At 45.7% G+C, this 13,722-nt stretch overlaps 2 long non-coding RNA genes across 3 annotated transcripts; one reads left to right on the top strand and one right to left on the bottom strand.

Annotated features, from left to right (window-relative positions):
- Nucleotides 1–4,087: 4,087 nt before the first annotated feature.
- On the bottom strand, nucleotides 4,088–7,872 carry LOC143442323 (uncharacterized). Its single transcript, XR_013110397.1, has 2 exons — nucleotides 6,679–7,872; nucleotides 4,088–4,415 (listed from the first exon to the last, which is right to left on the bottom strand). It is a non-coding gene; the product is annotated as an uncharacterized LOC143442323 (long non-coding RNA).
- On the top strand, nucleotides 7,072–13,673 carry LOC143442324 (uncharacterized). Of its 2 annotated transcripts, none has more exons than XR_013110399.1 (3): nucleotides 7,072–7,205; nucleotides 8,652–8,720; nucleotides 12,057–13,673. It is a non-coding gene; the product is annotated as an uncharacterized LOC143442324 (long non-coding RNA). The 2 variants fall into 2 exon arrangements; XR_013110398.1 differs by having other exon boundaries at nucleotides 8,652–8,761.
- The last annotated feature ends 49 nt before the right edge of the window (nucleotides 13,674–13,722 follow it).

Here is a 13,722-nt window from a genome sequence, read left to right as displayed (position 1 = left end):
TTAAGGCAGGGTCTGGAGTAGCCCAGGTTGACCTTGAACTACATAGTCCATAATGACCCTAAACTTCTGACTCTCCTGCTTCTACCTCCTAAGTGTGTGTTACTATGTCCAGTTCTGTGCTGGGGATCAAACCAGGGCTTCCTGAGTGCAGGCTCTCCACTAACTGAGCCACAACCCTCTGAGGGTAACCCCTCCTTTTTGCACATTCTCATTCAGTACAGCATCAACACCCACTGCCTATGGTCAGAAAACATCTGGATTTAACATCTGGATTTCCAGGGCTTCTTACCCAGCTACATTCCCACTACTTCAGGCCACGTCATCATGCCCTGGCCTAAGATGCTGTGGTGGTCTCTCCTATGCTTCCCTCTGCCGTGCTCAGTCCCTGGAGTCTGTTCTCAATATAACGGCTACATTGGTCCTTTCAAATATACATCAGACACATGTGCCGTTGCATAGGCATGCGTGCATGCGTGCGCACACACACACACAATTTAAAAATACACATCAACCCTATGGCTTTTCTGCTCAAAACTCACACCAATAAAAGTCAATGTCAGGGGCTGTAGGAAAGGCTCAGTGGTTAGAGCACTGGCTTCTCTTGTAGAGGACCCAGGTTTGATTCCCAGCACTCCCATGGTAGCTCACTCCCTCCTGCAACTCCAACTATGGGCGATCCAACACCCTGTTCTGGCCTCCAAGGGCACAAAGCACACATGTGATATGCTGTCAAGTATGTTGGAAAACAACCATACTAGAACATTGGCTTAGTGATGCATTACCAGGAAGTTCATTCCTCACACAGAAGAAGCCAACCTCCTGCTGGGGTGCACACTTTTTTTTTTTTTTTTTGGTATTTTGAGACAAGGTTTCTCTGTGTAGTCCTGGCTGTCCTGGAACTCACTCTGTAGACCAGGCAGGCTGGCCTCGAACTCAGAAATCTGCCTGCCTCTGCCTCCCAAGTGCTGGAATTAAAGGCAAGTGCCACCACTGCCCGGTGGGGTGCACACTTTTAATCCCAGCACTCAGGCCTGGAGAGATGGCTCAGTGGTCAAGAGCACTGCTCTTCCAGAGGTCATGAGTTCAATTCCCAGCAACCACATGGTGGCTCACAACCATCTGTAATGGGATAGGATGCCCTCTTCTGGTGTATCTGAAGACAGCTACAGTGTACTTATATACATAAGATAAATAATATACATAATATAGATAAATCTTTTGAAAAAATATCGAGACACAGAGGCAGATGGACTTCTGAGCTTGAGACCAGCTTAGTCTACAGAGCTAGTTCCAGGATAGCCAGAACTACAGAGAAACCATGTTCCAAATAACAAAAAAACAAACTAAACTAAACCAAACCCAAACCCAAAGAAGCTAATACTCTTGGTGGCATGCAGGTTTCCTGCGGCCTGTTTTCTGTGACTTAGCCCCTAGCCCTCCTCCCTGCCTTGCCCGCTTCAGATGCTCTTGCTTTCCTGGTCTGCTCTACTCTTTGCTTTTGGGTTTTCTGCTTTGCAATAGGATCTTATGTTGTCCAGAATGACACCTAAGCGTAGGTGAGAATGCCCTTGACCTTCTGACCCTCCTGCCTCCACTTCCCAAGTGTCAGGATTGTAGGCCTGCACTGCCACAGCTGGCTCTGGCTGCTCTTTCAACCTACCACACATCTCCCACCACGAAGCAATGATTGATTGGTTCTCTTCTTACCGTCTGATCGTCCTGCTCCTTCAGTGCTGTTCAGACTTCACCTTGGGGGCTGAAGGTCTTTCACTTTGAATGTGTGAGGGGCTGGGAACCCAGACAGATCTCTGAGCTTGAGACCAGCCTGGTCTACAGAGCTAGTTCCAGGATGGCCAGGACTGGAGATAGTCAGGACTGACTGTTTGGTTCCCAGCACCATGATGGTGGCTTACAACTATTGTAACTCCTGTTCCAGGGGACCTCTGCTGGCCTCCAAGGGCACTAGGCATGAAAGCAGTAAATATGCATACCCTCAGGTATGAATACTTACACTAAGATTAAATATGCATGTATGTATATATGTGTATGTATGTACGTATGTATGTTTGATTTTTCCAGACAAGGTTTCTTTGTGTATTCCTGGTTGTCCTGGAACTTTCTCTATAGACGAAGCTGGCCTTGAACTCAAGAGATCTACTTGCCTCTGCCTCCTGAGTGCTGGGATCAAAGGCGTGTGCCACCACGTCCAGCTATATTTTTGAAGAATACAGGAACACAGGAAGCAAGAGTCAGGGCAAGGGCAGCTCGATCACCAGAACTCCGTGGACCTGGGGATTCATCTTTGGGTTTTGCAGCATTGAAGCTTCTGGTCCTCTTAAGGCTCCTCATGCTTTGCTTTTTTATTGCAAGTGTGTGTTCCAATCTGTGTGTGGCACTGCTCACAGCAGTGTAGGTGACCTCAGAGGCCAAAAGAGGGCCTCAGACTCCCTGGAGCTGGAGTTACTGATGGTCATGAGTCCCCTGATGTGGGTGCTGGGAATCGAACTCTGGTCCTCTGCAAAAGCAGCATGTTCTTAACTGCAGTCCTTAGTCCGGGACCCCATACTTGTCCATAAGAGTTGCACTGAACTACAAAGCTATCTATGGCTGCCTCTTGTGAATAAAGGCGTCTTGACATCCCATCTTTGACTCTGGTTCTAAGTAGGGATGTGGCCTCTGGAACACAGCAGGGATGAGGAGCAATGTGTGGGGTGCTTCTTGGAGTCCCTGTGTTGATAATTGGTAATCATAAACAGACATGTCATGCAACTCTGGCAGCAGAGGGGAATGAGAGCCAGGTGCTCAGGCAGTCTGACAGCATGAGGGTCTGCACTGTGACATCCTGGGAGCCACGGACGTTTAAAGAAGTAGTGCGGGGAGAGCTGAGAGAAGGGAGAAGACCCGCTGCTGCTGAGGCTGCCTAGTGTGGGCTGTGGCCTGGTCCTCCCACAATCCTTCAATTCCCTCAGGAAGAGCCAGCAGGACCTGAGGGAGCTTCTCTCTCAGTGCAGATGGCGGTGTGATCAGTACCAGTTTTCAAGGGAGGATTTGCCATCCACACATGGCCAGGGCTCTTAGCAACGTCACCTTGTCACCTTCTCTAATCTAAGTCCACGGAGGCTGCTGCCAAGGTCACTTGCTGCCCAGAACAGCCTGTATTTGATGATCAAAGAAAGTGGGCTATGAAAGTCAAGCCACTTGATGTCCCGCCCTGCCCTCAAACAGCCTGGGGCTGCAGCTCACTGGTAAAGCACTTACTAGCATGGATGAGGAGCTAGGATGTCTTTGTTTGATCAATGAGCTAGATGCAGATCACGCTGCTCCCCTTTGCAAGTTTAAGACATCCAGCCTGCCCCTGCCATTATTGACCATCAGGAGATAGCATCGCCCAAGTCTTGCTTAACCACACATGATAAATTGCCACCATAGTAATATTGCTTCCAAAGTCATCCCACCAGACCTTACAAAATCCATAGGCAGATTTGTACAATTGGAGCACTGCAGAAACTCTTTGGGGGAGTGGCTTGTGCCTGGATACCCCGAAAGTGTAGGATTGTCCAAATTTGTCCACCAGGGGGCAGGCTGCACCAGGCAGGACACCTTCCTGATTCCCATTGAACTTCCCCGTCTCCTGTGCTTCCAGAGATTCCGGGTCTGCCCACATGGCTGCCTGAACAGACGCCCCTAGCCACCTGGAAGGGTTTAGACTATTCTTGATGCGGACACTGGGTGTTCTGTAAAGGTAGTTAACCAACAACAGCAACCACTCCTCCATTAGTGTTCCTCCTGGGAGATTAGGAAATGGCTTCATGTTATTGTAATTTGGTTACCAGAACAATTTGGAAAAATAATTTGTTATTACAGCCACTCCTTGGAGGCTATGACATTCACAGAAGTTAAGTGGCTAGATCAAAGTCACGCAAAGTTTCTTCTGTTGCTGTGATCAGTTAACCCCAGACATTTATTAAGCTCTTCATGTGTGTTATCATGTGACAAGACTTTCCTGGGAACATGCAACACACACATCTACTCATCCCAAATATCGGGCTCACAGCAGATCAAAGTACAGATACCATTAAAGTCTAACTTTGGGGAACCAGTGGGTTTTATTGGGGTTGTTACATTGATATGGGTGAGGGGTCCTTTACAGGAGCAGAAGTGACTCAAAGACAGTCCCATCTCCAAAGCTCACCCCAACATGGCTGACAGTTTCCAAGGCTGGGAACCTGGAGCACACTGCACAGCTTGCAGGTGGTTCAACAGGTTGGAGAGTGTCCTTTCCAGGTGTCTCAGTTGGTCTAAAGCTCTTCCAGGCAGCTCTGCTGGTTTCTGCTTCTTTCAAGCAGCTGGGCTGGTGTCAGAGTCCTCTTTGTAGCTTGGCTAGTCTGGGAGTGACTCTCAGCAACTTGGCTTGTCTACTCATGGGAAAAAGAGACTTAGTGAATCTGGTCAGTTTCAGGAACTTCCTGAAGTTATTTTGAGTTGTTCAAGGAGCTTCCCTGTAGGATGTAATGGTTGTCTTGGCATAAACTGCTACAGAATACGTGCCAAGGTTGATATTTGGAAACCATCATCAGTCAGGCAAGATGGCACACACCTTTAATTCCAGTACTTGGGAGTCTGAGGCAGAAGTATCATGAGTTTGAGGTCAGCACAGATTCTACAGCAAGACACTGGGATGGCAGGAGGACTTATTTAATTCTGCAGTAGTTCTGGGACAGTGAATGACTGGATTTAGTTGGAGTAAGCAGAATACTGAAACAGAGTTCATTAACTGCTCAGTTCAAAACATTTATATTTTTACTTCGCTTATTTTATCAGTTAGTAAGAGAGATGTGTTAAATGTTTTGCTATAGCAGACTGTCAGGTTTCTACTAAGCCATTAGATATATGTCATTTCAGAAATGCTCTTTCTGGTGACTTGCAATTCAGTTTTTTAATCTTTATACTTATTTATTTTGTGTGCATGTATACTTGCCTGCATGCATGTTTTGCACTATGTAAATGCCTGATGCCCACTGAGGCCAGAGGGCATTCTCTGGAACTGGAGTTATGAATAATTGTGAGCCACTATATGGGTGCTGGAAATTGATCCCAGGTTTTCTGGACCAGCAGCCAGTGCCCTTAACTGGGTGAGCCATCATTCCAGCTTCAAGAGCATTTCTTTAAGTAAAACAATTTTTTTTTTTTCAAGACAGGGTTTCTCTGTGTAGCCCTGGCTGTCCTGGAACTCACTTTGTAGACCAGGCTGGCCTCGAACTCAGAAATCCACCTGCCTCTGCCTCCCAAGTGCTGGGAAAAACAATTTTTTAAAACCGTGTTACAAAGTGCCTTACACACAGTAGGGCTTGTTGTTTCCCTTTGCCATTTCCATACACTGGGGTTTATCTGTCCCAGGGTGGAGACAAAAGCTTGGCTTGAGCCCGGGGATCATGGACAGGTGGTTGAAAGCATGAGAACTAAGATCAGTGAGCTCTGACTGCTCGGCTTCTCACAGGACCAGACGTGCTGGCATAGGACATGAAAACCGACTGCTCCCATGGGCCAGATACTGGACCCTGTGGACCTGGCAGTTGAACATCCCCATGGAAGATGCCCTCTGCATACAACCTCAATCCAGGAGACGGGAAATCTTCCTCTAAGTGTCATGGGGATGTGGAGAAGAGTAAAGACATCTACATACTAAAATGTCACATATGCTGTTTCTAATCCTTTCTGTTTCAGAAGGCTTACTTTTCCTTCCTTCCTTCCTTCTTTCCTCATTTCCCTCTTCTTCTTCCTCCTCCTTCTAGACCGTCTTACTAGGTAGGTGTACCACCATGCTCAGCTGAGATTTCCTAAACCTCACTATCCTGGAACAAATTTATGTCAATAAGCCAGGTGGTCATGGCATTTGCCTTTAGACCCAGCGCTCAGGAGGCAGAGGCAGGTCGATCTCTTAAGTTCAAGGCCAGCCTGGTCTACATAGTAAGTTCCAGGCCAGCCAGGGCAACACAGAGAAACCCTATCTCAAACAAACAAAAAAACAAACAACAAACAAAACTTTTTTTTTTTTCAAGACAGAGTTTCTCTGTGTAGCCCTTGGCTGTCCTAGAACTCACTCTGTAGACCAGGCTGGCCTCAAACTCAAAAATCTGCCTGCCTCTGCCTCCCAAGTGCTGGGATTAAAGGCGCACACCACCACTGCCTGTCCAGCCTCTCACATTTTGACTTCTTTCCCCAGGTCCCAGGCTGGGAAATGCTCTTACAGTGAATCATATGGCTCTTATTTCTCAGTCTTATTTTTTTTTCCACCACACCTTCTATTTTCCATTTTGATTTGTTTGTTTTCCTTTTTCTTTTCTTGAGACAGAGTCTCTCATACACCAGGCTGGCTATGAACATTTTACGTAGCTGAGCTAACCTTGAACTCCTGCCTCGCAGTGTTGGGATTATAGGTGTGCACACCACACTCAGTTTGCTTTCTCTGCTCAGGACTGAATCCCACCCAGGCCCTTGAACAGGTCCGTAAGTGCTCTGCCTCACCAACTTCCCCCCCCCCCCCCCCCCGCCCCCCTTCCCTCCTCTGGAATTGAACCTAATGCCTCATGCACTCTCATGCATTCTAACGTGTGAGCCATATTTCCAGCCCTCTTTCTGTTTCTTGAGATAGGGTCTTTATATGCAGCCCAGGCTGACCTCTGACTCATGATGCTCCTATGCACGCACCGTTGCTGGTTTTACTCAGAGCTGGGGACCAAACCCAAGTCTTGAATCATGCTGGGGAAGCACTCCAGCCTCAGAGCCACAGCTCCGGGACTCCAGCTTTTAAATTTCCAGTTGTGAATTGTGTGTCTTCCTCCGCTGAGGGCAGGATCTATGTGGTCTTCCTTTGTGGCAGTCAGCAGTAATTTTCCAGGAATGGGCAGAACCTCTGAACTTCACAGCAGTTGTTATACCCAGGTCACTGACAATGATTAATTATTACAAAGACCCTTTGAACCCTTTGGAGCCCATGTACTTAAAGGAAATCCTGAGACCAGGAAGTTTCTCCTCTGAGGCCTGGGCCTAGGCTCAGATGTAGGCCTAGATAAGCAAGTGATTTAGCTCCAAAGATATCACACACACACACACACAGAGAGAGAGAGAGAGAGAGAGAGAGAGAGAGAGAGAGAGAGAGAGAGATCGCTGTAGCACACCATTACCTGCTGGCCTGGAGAAGGAAGGTGAGTATGAACTCATCAACACCATTGATGAGATTAGAGCCACAGGGCGGAGGCCCTAGGTTTCTCAGCTTCAGGAAATCCTACCCTTTGAACTGGGAAAGGCAGGGCCAGAAGGGTGAGTTCCTGAGCCAGCTGGAGAAGGCCCAGTACCTTGGCTAACTCCAGTAGTTGTATTCTGTGTATTCTAATAGGTGGGCCCTGAGGAGAAGGGTCTCCTGGGAGACAGCCTTTCCACTTCAGCCTATCCACTGTCGAGGACGATGAGTAATCCCTGGGGAGTCTTCCAATTCCTCCTTTCAAAGCCTCCTGTGCCTCGACCTAGAGCACTTGTGACAGATGCATTCCGTCTTTCAAGGGTGGGTTATGGGTGTTTGGATCTGCTGGTTGAGTGTGGTGATGCATGCTTATAATCCTAGCATTCAGGAGGCTGAAGCAAGAAGATCAAGAGTTCAAGGCCAGCCTAAGCTTTTGCTTGTAATTCTAGGGGATCTGCTTTCTTTGGTTTGTTTGATTTTAGTTTAAATAAATAATCAACCTAAAAAGGTTATAAACCACTTAGCACAGCTACAGCCCCTAAAGGTTCTTCTTGTGGGTTGGAATCTGTACCATGCCGCTGCACGCCCAAGTAAGCACGGGGACGTTTTCTGTAACTTAGTTTTAGAATATGCTATGAATTGCAAGCATATAAAATGTGATTTAGGGACTGAGGATCATAGTTTATAATATTGTGCAGGTTGGTTTTTTTCAACTTGACACAAACTCAGACACACCTGGGAATAGGGAGTCTTTATTGAGAAAATGCTTCTCGAATGCTTACACATAAATAAACGGATGTAATTTTAAAAGATAAACTAGTGATCAAGAAACACACTGAACTCAACTTCCGGCTCCCACACTTTATGTCCCCCAAGAGTTTGCATTTTGGAAGCTTCTCTGCATCTGCCTGTCTCTTTCTTCAATTTTGGGGATCAGCGGCAGCAGCATCTGCTCTGAAACCTGACTTTCCTTCCTCTCTCCCTATCCCCGGTCCCCTGTCCAGTCTTCTACTGTAGACCAGACTGCCCTCCAACTCATGGTGATCCTTCTGCCTCAGTTTCCCCAGTGCTGGGATTGACAAGCGAAAACCACCACACCTGGGGTGATTGCCTTTCTACAAGTTGATTATTTGGTTCCTCCAGCTTTTTACCTGGCTGAGTGGTGGATGGTGAGTTTCTGCAGTGTCATTAATCAAACCCAGGGCAAACCCTCTGCAGAGTGGTGTGTTTGAGGAAGGGTCTCACTAGCAGCCCAGGCTGACCTAGGACTGACCAGGCTGGCATCAAACTCAGACATGCACCCGCCTCTGCCCTTGTATGGGGATTAAGGGTGTGCACCAGCATGGCTAGTCCTAATACTTTTTAGTTGAATGAAGAAGAGACACTATAATTTCTTTCAATTTCTTCCCAGTAGCAACGCAGGACCTCCGCTACCACAGATTATGAAGTTGAGTTTCCAGAGTTCATAGAACTCGCAGAGGTGAGCACACCAGCAGTGCAAAGTAGGAGCCTCCCTGGTAGGTGAGATTATTGCACCTTTTACAATTTTTGGTTTTTAAAAAATTAATTAGTTATGTACACAGTGCTCTGTCTGCATATATGCCTGCATACCAGAAGGGGGCACCAGATCTCATCATACTTGTGAGCCACCAGGTGGTTGCTGAGAATTGAACTCAGGACTTCTAGAAGAGCAGTCAGTGCTTTGAACCTATGAGTTATCTCTCCAGGCTTCCCCCACCACCTTTTTTTTTTTTTTTTTTTTTTTTTTTTTTTTTTTTTTAGATAGGGTTTCTCTGTGTAGCGCTGGCTGTCCTGAACTCCCTCTGTAGACCAGCCTGGTCTTGAACTCAGAGATTCACCTGTCTCTGCCTCTCAAGTGTTGGGATTAAAGGTGTGCACCACCACCACCTACCTTAAATGTAATTTTAAAAAATTTTAAGCACTGAATAAAGTTCAAAATCATCTAATTATTTCAAAAGTTTTCCAATTCTCAAAAACATAAAAGTTAGGGCGGTGGTGGTGGCACATGCCTTTAATCCCAGCACTTAGGCAGATCTCAGAGTTCGAGGCCAGCCTGGTTTACAGAGCAAGTGCTAGGACAGAAAGAAATCCTGTCTCAACACACAAACAAACAAACAAATTACTTTTAAATGTAAAAAGAAAGTCTTTTGAAGAAGGGGTCAGTGGCATGACTGGCCAGAATGTGTCATGTGTACATGTTTGATGGCTATTCTTAGTCGTCAACTTGACTATGCCTGGAGTTAACAGTCAAGTGGCTGGGCAGACAGACAAATCCCTGTGAGGGATTTGGGGTATTTGGACCATATGAAGTGGGATGACCCACACTTAACCTGGGCCAGGTCTTCTCATGGTAGTCCATATAAAGGACATAGAAGAAGGAAGCGTTGCCTATGGCCTACTTGCCATGACTCTTGCTGGTAAGTTCATGTATCTTGCTTTTGTGATTGTCTCTCACTGGCATTAGAGACTACTTCTTTGTGATCCTGATATATACCAAAGACCAGCTGAGCCATCCATCGTCTTGGGCTGAACAACTACTAGATTCTTAGACTTTCTGTCGTAAGACGACCATTGTTGGACTAGCTGGATCACAGCTGTATGCCTCTTTAACATCCCTAGTATCTCTTAATATTCCTGGCACCTGCATATGAGAGACAGCAGATATCTTGAATTCTAATACTCTCAGAGGAACGAAGGTGGGCAACGGAGACCAAGACTTGGATCTGCAGAGGGTTGTAAGGCAAGAAGACTGGCTGGACATCGATGTCTTGACATAGAATAAGTTAACCTCATCAGTGGGGTAAAAATGGAAGCTAACTTTAATTTAAAAAATGAGCCAAAACCCCAATGTCTCTCAGCAGTAAGGGCAGCTTTAAGCTACTACTTTCTGACAATCCTCAGTGTCCTGGCACCAGTGACAGTTACATACTCAGCACATTTCCGCAGCCAGCTCCCTGTAGAGAACCTTCGCATATCAGGAGTTAAGAGTTCTCTCTGTGTAAATCCAGGAGGCTGAGCAAGGTGGTGTCTGTTATCTTAGCACCCAAGAGGCTGAAGCCAGCCTAGACCACAGAGTGAGACTGTCTCATTAATAATAAATACTCATGGGAAATGAGATTGAGGAGGTTAGGATACTCATGAAGTTACACAGGACCAGAAAGATGAAGGGCTGCTCCTTTTTCCTGTCAGTCACAGTGGACAGTCTCCATCCCTTGTGCACATCTTTTCTTTTTTCTTTCTTTTTCTTTTTCTTTTTTTTTTTTTGGCTTTTGCTTTTGGCTTGGTTTTGTTTTTGTAAGACAGGGTTTCTCTGTGTAGCCCTGGCTGTCCTGGAACTTCCTCTGTAGACCAGGCTGGCCTCATCCTGCCTGCCTCTATCTCCCTAGTATGGAACTAAAGGTATCTGCCACCACCACCCACTTTTGCTTTTGCTTTTGAAGCAGGTCTCACTATGCAGCTCTGCCTTACCTAGAACTGGCTATGTAGACCAGGCTGGCCTCAAAGTTACACACAACCCCCATCTCCCCCTCCTGAGTTCTGATAAATTAAAGTCATGCTCTGCCACTCCTGACTTCTTTTGCTTTGTGTGTGCATGATTTGGGGGAAGGAAGCCATGGCTTAGGCATGCTAAACATGTGCCCCACCACTGAGTCATACTCCCAGCCTCACGTTTATTATTTTAGGGATACGGCTCAGTTGGTAGAGTGTTTGCCCAGCATGCAGGAGGTCTTGGGTTCAGTCTTCAGCAATGCATAAATTAGATGTAGTTGGCACGTACCTACAGCCCATGCCCTTGAATGGTAGAGGCAGAAGGATCAGGAGTTAAAGGTTATTTTCAGATACATAGTTTGAGGCCAGTCTAGGGTAAAGAAAACCCTCTGTCTCTCAAAAAAAAAATTTTTTTTAATTGAAGTATAATAATATATCTGAAGTATAAAAATTGTATGTGTTAGAATTAGGAGCACTTGTCTTGCACATCTGAGGACCGGGGAGTCCCAACTGCAAAGTCTCATGTGGCTTGTTGAGTTTATACACCATGACACCTGTGTTGCCATCACCTAAGGCAAGAAACAAAATATGTGGGCTTACTAGAATCCCTGGGTGCATGGCACAGAGGTGCACTGGGCACCCCAACACGGGATCCCTCCACTTGGAGCTCATGACATTGGACTCTGGACATTTGTATTCCCTTGACATTATAGGCAAACATTTTCCTAAGGAAAGGTGGCAGTGTCTTCACCAGATTCTGCTGAGCTGGGGGACAATCAAAGCTGTATCTGAAGACTGGCTCGGTGATTCCTTCCTTCCTCCTCTCATGGAAATTCCTGGTGGTGGCTTTTGTTGACGTTGTTGTTGTTCGTGTTTTGTGAGAAAGGCTCACTGTCTGCAGCCCTGGCTGACCAGCACTCTGCTCTCCTAGAAACCTAAAATACATGAGCAAAGACCATTGATGAACTCAACATACAATGAGATGTGAATATCATGTTCATTTGGCAGCTTCGGGAACTGAGGCTCAAATGAAGCCACTTACCCAAGGACACACTTTACTTATGTGGGTATTTGCAAAAGTCTTCCGTACCGGATCTTTCGGGTGCTAGACCACAACAGCTTCAGTAATACCCAATTGCTTAACTTGAGATCAAAACAGGCTAAGCTGGAAATACCAGGTTGAACAGAACAAAGTTCCAAAGCCCAAGGCTTTTGTTTCCTTCCTTCTTTCTTTTTTTTTTTTCTTTTTCTTTTTTTTTTTTTTTTAAAGCAATTCACTTCTAACCAATGGAAACTCTCTGCCTAGGTGGAAGTACAACCTTTAAAAGATGCGGTTCGCCACCTAGAGGTGTGGCTTCTGTGGGTTTTCTCAGGTCAGAGTTACTTTCTACCCACAAACCCTCATTTCGGAGCACTTTGGAGGACGTCTATGATTGGCTGATCAAGACAGCAACATTTGAATTTAAAGGGAAGCCTTCACAAGGCTGGTTCCTTCCGCTGGAGAGATAAAGCTTTGCCGTAGGAGGAACACCAACTGGAGGCAGAGATTAGGCGGTATCACCGTCCTGGGGTGAGACCAACATCACCTGCTGTTTCTACCTTCAGTTCTTCACCAGGAATCAGCTCCTGCTTCAAGTAAAAGATATGAAAGAATGAACTGTAAAAGTGTTGATAACTGTTTGAAATTGGATTCTAATTTTCCCATTCTGAGACAGGGTTTCTCTGGGTGTAGCTCTGGGTGTCCTGGAACTCACTCTGTAGATCAGGCTAGCCTCAGAGATTTGCCTGCCTCCCCGAGGGATGGAAATTGAATTTTAAAAAGATAATCTCTAAGCAAAGCTACAAAGCTGGTGTTCAGAGGCTTTAGCTGCTGTAGGAGGCAGGCAAGGGACTTATTTCCTGTCCCTCGGCTGTTCCACTGGCTACTCCGGAGATTGTATGCTGAGGCAACCACACATTTTATAAAAGAGAATAGGCTGGCAATGACAATTTCTTTCCCTGAGGTTTCACTATGTAGTCCTGGCCTAGAACTCAGTATATAGACCTGGTCGGCTCAAAACTCTCAGTCAGCTGCCTGGCCGGGCTCCCAAGTGCTGTAATCAACGGTGTGGGCCACCACTCAGCCAAACCTGACTTCTTTAGAGGTTATTGCCTCGTGTTATCAAAAGAAGTTGCATCCACTTAGTACATTTAATAGGATAAGGGGTTGGGGGAAGATCTGTGGGTTAGAGAGATGGGTCAGTGGTTAAGACCCCTTGGAACGCTTTTGGAGGACCTTGGGTTTAATTCCCAGCACCTACATGGAGGTTCATATGGAACGCCAGGTCCAGGGGATCTGACACTTTATCCTTATCTGGCCTCCTTGGGCACTGCATGCACACAGTGCACAGACATATGTAGGTAAAACATTAATACACAGAAAATACGGATCTTAAAACAAGAATCTTAAACAATACATACTTCTCATATAAAGCAAAAATAGCCAGATAGCATTACGGTTTCAGAGAACTTGAAATGCTCCACTCTTGTGATCCAATCACTGTCCCTGGCCATGGTTTCTAGGAGAATGGTTTACTCCATAAGCTTAAATCCTTTTCCAGGATGTAGGTCACTTTGCACTCATGACTTATCGAACTGTACAAGTAGCGAGAGAACTTTCAAGATTTTTTTTTTGTTGAAATTCACTTTATTAAAAAAAAAAAAAACCTCATGAACAATAAATTACAATAGTTTCCCCCTTTATAAATTCTTCATAAAATATATTTGACAATTTTAAAAGAAAAGATTTAAAGTTGCTTCTTTTCTGATGTGCTGATGACATCTTTTTGTTTGTTTGTTGACTATTTTGTCATGCTGGTGAATTATTTTGTAGCTGCTACAATAGTTTGATTGGTAACATTTTACAATTAAAAACAAAAACCCAGACCTGCAGAAAGAACTATTCTGTGCTATTTATCTGACACTTAACACTT

The sequence above is a fragment of the Arvicanthis niloticus genome, chromosome 5, assembly GCF_011762505.2.
Source record: "Arvicanthis niloticus isolate mArvNil1 chromosome 5, mArvNil1.pat.X, whole genome shotgun sequence".
Lineage (NCBI taxonomy): Eukaryota > Metazoa > Chordata > Mammalia > Rodentia > Muridae > Arvicanthis > Arvicanthis niloticus.
Note: the sequence above shows the minus strand (reverse complement) of the source record. Positions and strands in the feature narration are given on the sequence as shown.